Raw genomic sequence first — 8,386 nt, forward strand, 5'->3', positions numbered from 1 at the left:
CCTTTAATATTTCAGGCAACTTTCTGGATTTTTGAAAATTTCACTTTTTTTGTGAAAATATCCACTAAATGAGGGAATAATATGTGTGAGGGTACCCCAGGAGAGTTCCAAATGTGTGTGGGTAGAATATATATCCCACGGGGGTAAAATTGAAAAAAGTTGAAAACATTTTTTTTTTGGACTTAGTCATTTTTCCGGCGTTTATCAGACTTTCAGATAGGGGAAATGTCAGTCAACATTCCGATTTCAGTTCCAGAGCGATTCGCCCAACGAGTCCTTGATATTTAGTAGTTTTCAGCCAATATTTTGGATTTTTGAAAATTTCACTTTTTTGTGAAAATATCCACTAAATGAGGGATTAATATGTGTGAGGGTACCCCAGGAGAGTTCCAAATGTGTGTGGGTAGAATATATATCCCACGGGGGTAAAATTGAAAAAAGTTGAAAAAAATTTTTTTTGGACATAGTCATTTTTCTGGCGTTTATCAGACTTTCAGATAGGGGAAATATCAGTGAACGTTCCGATTTCAGTTCCAGTGCGATTCGCCCCATGAGTCCTTGATATTTAGTAGTTTTCAGCCAATATTTTGGATTTTTGAAAATTTCACTTTTTTGTGAAAATATACACTAAATGATGGAATAATATGTGTGAGGGTACCCCAGGAGAGTTCCACATGTGTGTGGGTAGAATATATATCCTACTGGGGTAAAATTGAAAAAATTTGAAAAATTTTTTTTTGGGGACTTAGTCATTTTTCAGGCGTTTATCAGACTTTCAGATAGGGGAAATGTCAGTGAGCGTTCCGGTTTCAGTTCCAGAGCGATTCGCCCAATGAGTCCTTGTTATTTATTCGTTTTCAGCCAACTTTCTGGATTTTTGAAAATTTCACTTTTTTGTGAAAATATCCACTAAATGAGGGAATAATATGTGTGAGGGTACCCCAGGAGAGTTCCAAATGTGTGTGGGTAGAATATATATCCAGCGGGGGTAAAATTCAAAAAAGTTGAAAAAAAATTTTTTTTGGACTTAGTCATTTTTCCGGCGTTTATCAGACTTTCAGATAGGGGAAATGTCAGTGAGCGTTCCGATTTCAGTTCCAGAGCGATTCGCCTTATGAGTCCTTGTTATTTAGTCTTTTTCAGCTAATTTTCTGGATTTTTGAAAATTTCACTTTTTTGTGAAAATATCCACTAAATGAGGGGATAATATGTGTGAGGGTACCCCAGGAGAGTTCCACATGTGTGTGGGTAGAATATATATCCTACTGGGGTAAAATTGAAAAAAGTTGAAAAATTTTTTTTTGGGGGACTTAGACATTTTTCAGGCGTTTATCAGAGTTTCAGATAGGGGAAATGTCAGTGAGCATTTCGATTTCAGTGCCAGAGCGATTCGCCCAATGAGTCCTTGATATTTAGTAGTTTTCAGCCAATATTTTGGATTTTTGAAAATTTCACTTTTTTGTGAAAATATACACTAAATGATGGAATAATATGTGTGAGGGTACCCCAGGAGAGTTCCACATGTGTGTGGGTAGAATGTATATCCTACTGGGGTAAAATTGAAAAAAGTTGAAAACATTTTTTTTTGGGGACTTAGTCATTTTTCAGGCGTTTATCAGACTTTCAGATAGGGGAAATGTCAGTGAGCGTTCCGATTTCAGTTCCAGAGCGATTCGCAGAATGAGTCCTTGTTATTTAGTCTTTTTCAGCTAATTTTCTGGATTTTTTAAAATTTCACTTTTTTGTGAAAATATCCACTAAATGAGGGAATAATATGTGTGAGGGTACCCCAGGAGAGTTCCAAATGTGTGTGGGTAGAATATATATCCCACGGGGGTAAAATTGAAAAAAGTTGAAAAAATTTTTTTTTGGGACTTAGTCATTTTTCTGGCTTTTATCAGACTTTCAGATAGGGGTAATGTCAGTGAGCGTTCCAATTTAAGTGCCAGAGCGATTCGCGCAATGAGTCCTTGATATTTAGTTGTTCTCAGCCAATATTTTGGATTTTTGAAAATTTCACTTTTTTGTGAAAACATCCACTAAATGAGGGAATAATATGTGTAAGGGTACCCCAGGAGATTTCCAAATGTGTGTGAGTAGGATATATATCCCACGGGGGTAAAATTGAAAAAAGTTGAAACAAATTTTTTTTTGGACTTAGTCATTTTTCCGACGTTTATCAGACTTTCAGATAGGGCAAATGTCAGTGAGCATTCCGATTTCAGTTCCAGAGCGATTCGCCCAATGAGTCCTTGTTATTTAGTCGTTTTCAGCCAACTTTCGGGATTTTTGAAAATTTCACTTTTTTGTGAAAATATCCACTAAATGAGGGAATAATATGTGTGAGGGTACCCCAGGAGAGTTCCAAATGTGTGTGGGTAGAATATATATCCCACGGGGGTAAAATTGAAAAAAGTTGAAAACATTTTTTTTTTGGACTTAGTCATTTTTCCGGCGTTTATCAGACTTTCAGATAGGGCAAATGTCATTGAGCGTTCCGATTTCAGTTCCATAGCGATTCGCTCAATGAGTCCTTTAATATTTCAGGCAACTTTCTGGATTTTTGAAAATTTCACTTTTTTTGTGAAAATATCCACTAAATGAGGGAATAATATGTGTGAGGGTACCCCAGGAGAGTTCCAAATGTGTGTGGGTAGAATATATATCCCACGGGGGTAAAATTGAAAAAAGTTGAAAACATTTTTTTTTTGGACTTAGTCATTTTTCCGGCGTTTATCAGACTTTCAGATAGGGGAAATGTCAGTCAACATTCCGATTTCAGTTCCAGAGCGATTCGCCCAACGAGTCCTTGATATTTAGTAGTTTTCAGCCAATATTTTGGATTTTTGAAAATTTCACTTTTTTGTGAAAATATCCACTAAATGAGGGATTAATATGTGTGAGGGTACCCCAGGAGAGTTCCAAATGTGTGTGGGTAGAATATATATCCCACGGGGGTAAAATTGAAAAAAGTTGAAAAAAATTTTTTTTGGACATAGTCATTTTTCTGGCGTTTATCAGACTTTCAGATAGGGGAAATATCAGTGAACGTTCCGATTTCAGTTCCAGTGCGATTCGCCCCATGAGTCCTTGATATTTAGTAGTTTTCAGCCAATATTTTGGATTTTTGAAAATTTCACTTTTTTGTGAAAATATACACTAAATGATGGAATAATATGTGTGAGGGTACCCCAGGAGAGTTCCACATGTGTGTGGGTAGAATATATATCCTACTGGGGTAAAATTGAAAAAATTTGAAAAATTTTTTTTTGGGGACTTAGTCATTTTTCAGGCGTTTATCAGACTTTCAGATAGGGGAAATGTCAGTGAGCGTTCCGGTTTCAGTTCCAGAGCGATTCGCCCAATGAGTCCTTGTTATTTATTCGTTTTCAGCCAACTTTCTGGATTTTTGAAAATTTCACTTTTTTGTGAAAATATCCACTAAATGAGGGAATAATATGTGTGAGGGTACCCCAGGAGAGTTCCAAATGTGTGTTGGTAGAATATATATCCAGCGGGGGTAAAATTCAAAAAAGTTGAAAAAAAATTTTTTTTGGACTTAGTCATTTTTCCGGCGTTTATCAGACTTTCAGATAGGGGAAATGTCAGTGAGCGTTCCGATTTCAGTTCCAGAGCGATTCGCCTTATGAGTCCTTGTTATTTAGTCTTTTTCAGCTAATTTTCTGGATTTTTGAAAATTTCACTTTTTTGTGAAAATATCCACTAAATGAGGGGATAATATGTGTGAGGGTACCCCAGGAGAGTTCCACATGTGTGTGGGTAGAATATATATCCTACTGGGGTAAAATTGAAAAAAGTTGAAAAATTTTTTTTTGGGGGACTTAGACATTTTTCAGGCGTTTATCAGAGTTTCAGATAGGGGAAATGTCAGTGAGCATTTCGATTTCAGTGCCAGAGCGATTCGCCCAATGAGTCCTTGATATTTAGTAGTTTTCAGCCAATATTTTGGATTTTTGAAAATTTCACTTTTTTGTGAAAATATACACTAAATGATGGAATAATATGTGTGAGGGTACCCCAGGAGAGTTCCACATGTGTGTGGGTAGAATGTATATCCTACTGGGGTAAAATTGAAAAAAGTTGAAAACATTTTTTTTTGGGGACTTAGTCATTTTTCAGGCGTTTATCAGACTTTCAGATAGGGGAAATGTCAGTGAGCGTTCCGATTTCAGTTCCAGAGCGATTCGCAGAATGAGTCCTTGTTATTTAGTCTTTTTCAGCTAATTTTCTGGATTTTTTAAAATTTCACTTTTTTGTGAAAATATCCACTAAATGAGGGAATAATATGTGTGAGGGTACCCCAGGAGAGTTCCAAATGTGTGTGGGTAGAATATATATCCCACGGGGGTAAAATTGAAAAAAGTTGAAAAAATTTTTTTTTGGGACTTAGTCATTTTTCTGGCTTTTATCAGACTTTCAGATAGGGGTAATGTCAGTGAGCGTTCCAATTTAAGTGCCAGAGCGATTCACGCAATGAGTCCTTGATATTTAGTTGTTCTCAGCCAATATTTTGGATTTTTGAAAATTTCACTTTTTTGTGAAAACATCCACTAAATGAGGGAATAATATGTGTAAGGGTACCCCAGGAGATTTCCAAATGTGTGTGAGTAGGATATATATCCCACGGGGGTAAAATTGAAAAAAGTTGAAACAAATTTTTTTTTGGACTTAGTCATTTTTCCGACGTTTATCAGACTTTCAGATAGGGCAAATGTCAGTGAGCATTCCGATTTCAGTTCCAGAGCGATTCGCCCAATGAGTCCTTGTTATTTAGTCGTTTTCAGCCAACTTTCGGGATTTTTGAAAATTTCACTTTTTTGTGAAAATATCCACTAAATGAGGGAATAATATGTGTGAGGGTACCCCAGGAGAGTTCCAAATGTGTGTGGGTAGAATATATATCCCACGGGGGTAAAATTGAAAAAAGTTGAAAACATTTTTTTTTTGGACTTAGTCATTTTTCCGGCGTTTATCAGACTTTCAGATAGGGCAAATGTCATTGAGCGTTCCGATTTCACTTCCATAGCGATTCGCTCAATGAGTCCTTTAATATTTCAGGCAACTTTCTGGATTTTTGAAAATTTCACTTTTTTTGTGAAAATATCCACTAAATGAGGGAATAATATGTGTGAGGGTACCCCAGGAGAGTTCCAAATGTGTGTGGGTAGAATATATATCCCACGGGGGTAAAATTGAAAAAAGTTGAAAACATTTTTTTTTTGGACTTAGTCATTTTTCCGGCGTTTATCAGACTTTCAGATAGGGCAAATGTCAGTGAGCGTTCCGATTTCAGTTCCAGAGCGATTCGCACCAACGAGTCCTTGTTATTTTGTCTTTTTCAGCTAATTTTCTGGATTTTTGAAAATTTCACTTTTTTGTGAAAATATCCACTAAATGAGGGAATAATATGTGTGAGGGTACCCCAGGAGAGTTCCAAATGTGTGTGGGTAGAATATATATCCAGCGGGGGTAAAATTCAAAAAAGTTTAAAAAAAATTTTTTTTGGACTTAGTCATTTTTCCGGCGTTTATCAGACTTTCAGATAGGGGATATGTCAGTGAGCGTTCCGATTTCACTTCCAGAGCGATTCGCCTTATGAGTCCTTTTTATTTAGTCTTTTTCAGCTAATTTTCTGGATTTTTGAAAATTTCACTTTTTTGTGAAAATATCCACTAAATGAGGGGATAATATGTGTGAGGGTACCCCAGGAGAGTTCCAAATGTGTGTGGGCAGAATATATATCCCACGGGGGTAAAATTGAAAAAAGTTGAAACAAATTTTTTTTTGGACTTAGTCATTTTTCCGACGTTTATCAGACTTTCAGATAGGGGAAATGTCAGTGAGCATTCCGATTTCAGTTCCAGAGCGATTCGCCCAATGAGTCCTTGTTATTTATTCGTTTTCAGCCAATTTTCTGGATTTTTGAAAATTTCACTTTTTTGTGAAAATATCCACTAAATGAGGGGATAATATGTGTGAGGGTACCCCAGGAGAGTTCCACATGTGTGTGGGTAGAATATATATCCTACTGGGGTAAAATTGAAAAAAGTTGAAAAATTTTTTTTTGGGGGACTTAGACATTTTTCAGGCGTTTATCAGACTTTCAGATAGGGGAAATGTCAGTGAGCATTTCGATTTCAGTGCCAGAGCAATTCGCCCAATGAGTCCTTGATATTTAGTAGTTTTCAGCCAATATTTTGGATTTTTGAAAATTTCACTTTTTTGTGAAAATATACACTAAATGATGGAATAATATGTGTGAGGGTACCCCAGGAGAGTTCCACATGTGTGTGGGTAGAATGTATATCCTACTGGGGTAAAATTGAAAAAAGTTGAAAACATTTTTTTTTGGGGACTTAGTCATTTTTCAGGCGTTTATCAGACTTTCAGATAGGGGAAATGTCAGTGAGCGTTCCGATTTCAGTTCCAGAGCGATTCGCAGAATGAGTCCTTGTTATTTAGTCTTTTTCAGCTAATTTTCTGGATTTTTTAAAATTTCACTTTTTTGTGAAAATATCCACTAAATGAGGGAATAATATGTGTGAGGGTACCCCAGGAGAGTTCCAAATGTGTGTGGGTAGAATATATATCCCACGGGGGTAAAATTGAAAAAAGTTGAAAAAATTTTTTTTTGGGACTTAGTCATTTTTCTGGCTTTTATCAGACTTTCAGATAGGGGTAATGTCAGTGAGCGTTCCAATTTAAGTGCCAGAGCGATTCGCGCAATGAGTCCTTGATATTTAGTTGTTCTCAGCCAATATTTTGGATTTTTGAAAATTTCACTTTTTTGTGAAAATATCCAATAAATGAGGGAATAATATGTGTGAGGGTACCCCAGGAGAGTTCCACATGTGTGTGGGTAGAATATATATCCAGCAGGGGTAAAATTGAAAAAAGTTGAAAAAATTTTTTTTTGGGACTTAGTCATTTTTCTGCCGTTTATCAGACTTTCAGATAGGGGAAATGTCAGTGAGCGTTCCGATTTCAGTGCCAGAGCGATTCGCCTAATGAGTCCTTGATATTTAGTCGTTCTCAGCCAATATTTTGGATTTTTGAAAATTTCACTTTTTTGTGAAAATATCCACTAAATGAGGGAATAATATGTGTGAGGGTACCCCAGGAGAGTTCCAAATGTGTGTGGGCAGAATATATATCCCACGGGGGTAAAATTGAAAAAAGTTGAAACAAATTTTTTTTTGGACTTAGTCATTTTTCCGACGTTTATCAGACTTTCAGATAGGGGAAATATCAGTGAGCATTCCGATTTCAGTTCCAGAGCGATTCACCCAATGAGTCCTTGTTATTTATTCGTTTTCAGCCAATTTTCTGGATTTTTGAAAATTTCACTTTTTTGTGAAAATATCCAATAAATGAGGGAATAATATGTGTGAGGGTACCCCAGGAGAGTTCCAAATGTGTGTGGGTAGAATATACATCCCACGGGGGTAAAATTGAAAAAAGTTGAAAACATTTTTTTTTTGGACTTAGTCATTTTTCCGGCGTTTATCAGACTTTCAGATAGGGCAAATGTCAGTGAGCGTTCCGATTTCAGTTCCAGAGCGATTCGCCTTATGAGTCCTTGTTATTTAGTCTTTTTCAGCAAATTTTCTGGATTTTTGAAAATTTCACTTTTTTGTGAAAATATCCACTAATTGAGGGAATAATATGTGTGAGGGTACCCCAGGAGAGTTACAAATGTGTGTGGGTATAATATATATCCAGCGGAAGTAAAATTCAAAAAAGTTGAAAAAAAAATTTTTTTGGTCTTAGTCATTTTTCCGGGGTTTATCAGACTTTCAGATAGGGGAAATGTCAGTGAACATTCCGATTTCAGTTCCAGAGCGATTCGCCCAATGAGTCCTTGATATTTAGTAGTTTTCAGCCAATATTTTGGATTTTTGAAAATTTCACTTTTTTGTGAAAATATACACTAAATGATGGAATAATATGTGTGAGTGTACCCCAGGAGAGTTCCACACGTGTGTGGGTATAATATATATCCAACTGGGGTAAAATGGAAAGAAGTTGAAAAAAATTTTTTTTTGGACTTAGTCATTTTTCTGCCATTTATCAGACTTTCAGATAGTGGAAATGTCAGTGAGTGTTCCGATTTCAGTTCCAGAGCGATTCGCCCAATGAGTCCTTGTTATTTAGTCTTTTTCAGCCAATTTTCTGGATTTTTGAAAATTTCACTTTTTTGTGAAAATATCCACTAAATGAGGGAATAATATGTGTGAGGGTACCCCAGAAAAGTTCCAAATGTGTGTGGGTAGAATATATATCCAGCGGGGGTAAAATTCAAAAAAGTTGAAAAAAAATTTTTTTTGGACTTAGTCTTTTTTCCGGCGTTTAGCAGACTTTCAGA

Source organism: Phyllobates terribilis, unplaced genomic scaffold (genome assembly GCF_046119375.1).
Source record: "Phyllobates terribilis strain yellow unplaced genomic scaffold, ASM4611937v1 Scaffold_31__1_contigs__length_13893835, whole genome shotgun sequence".
Taxonomy (NCBI): Eukaryota; Metazoa; Chordata; class Amphibia; order Anura; family Dendrobatidae; genus Phyllobates; species Phyllobates terribilis.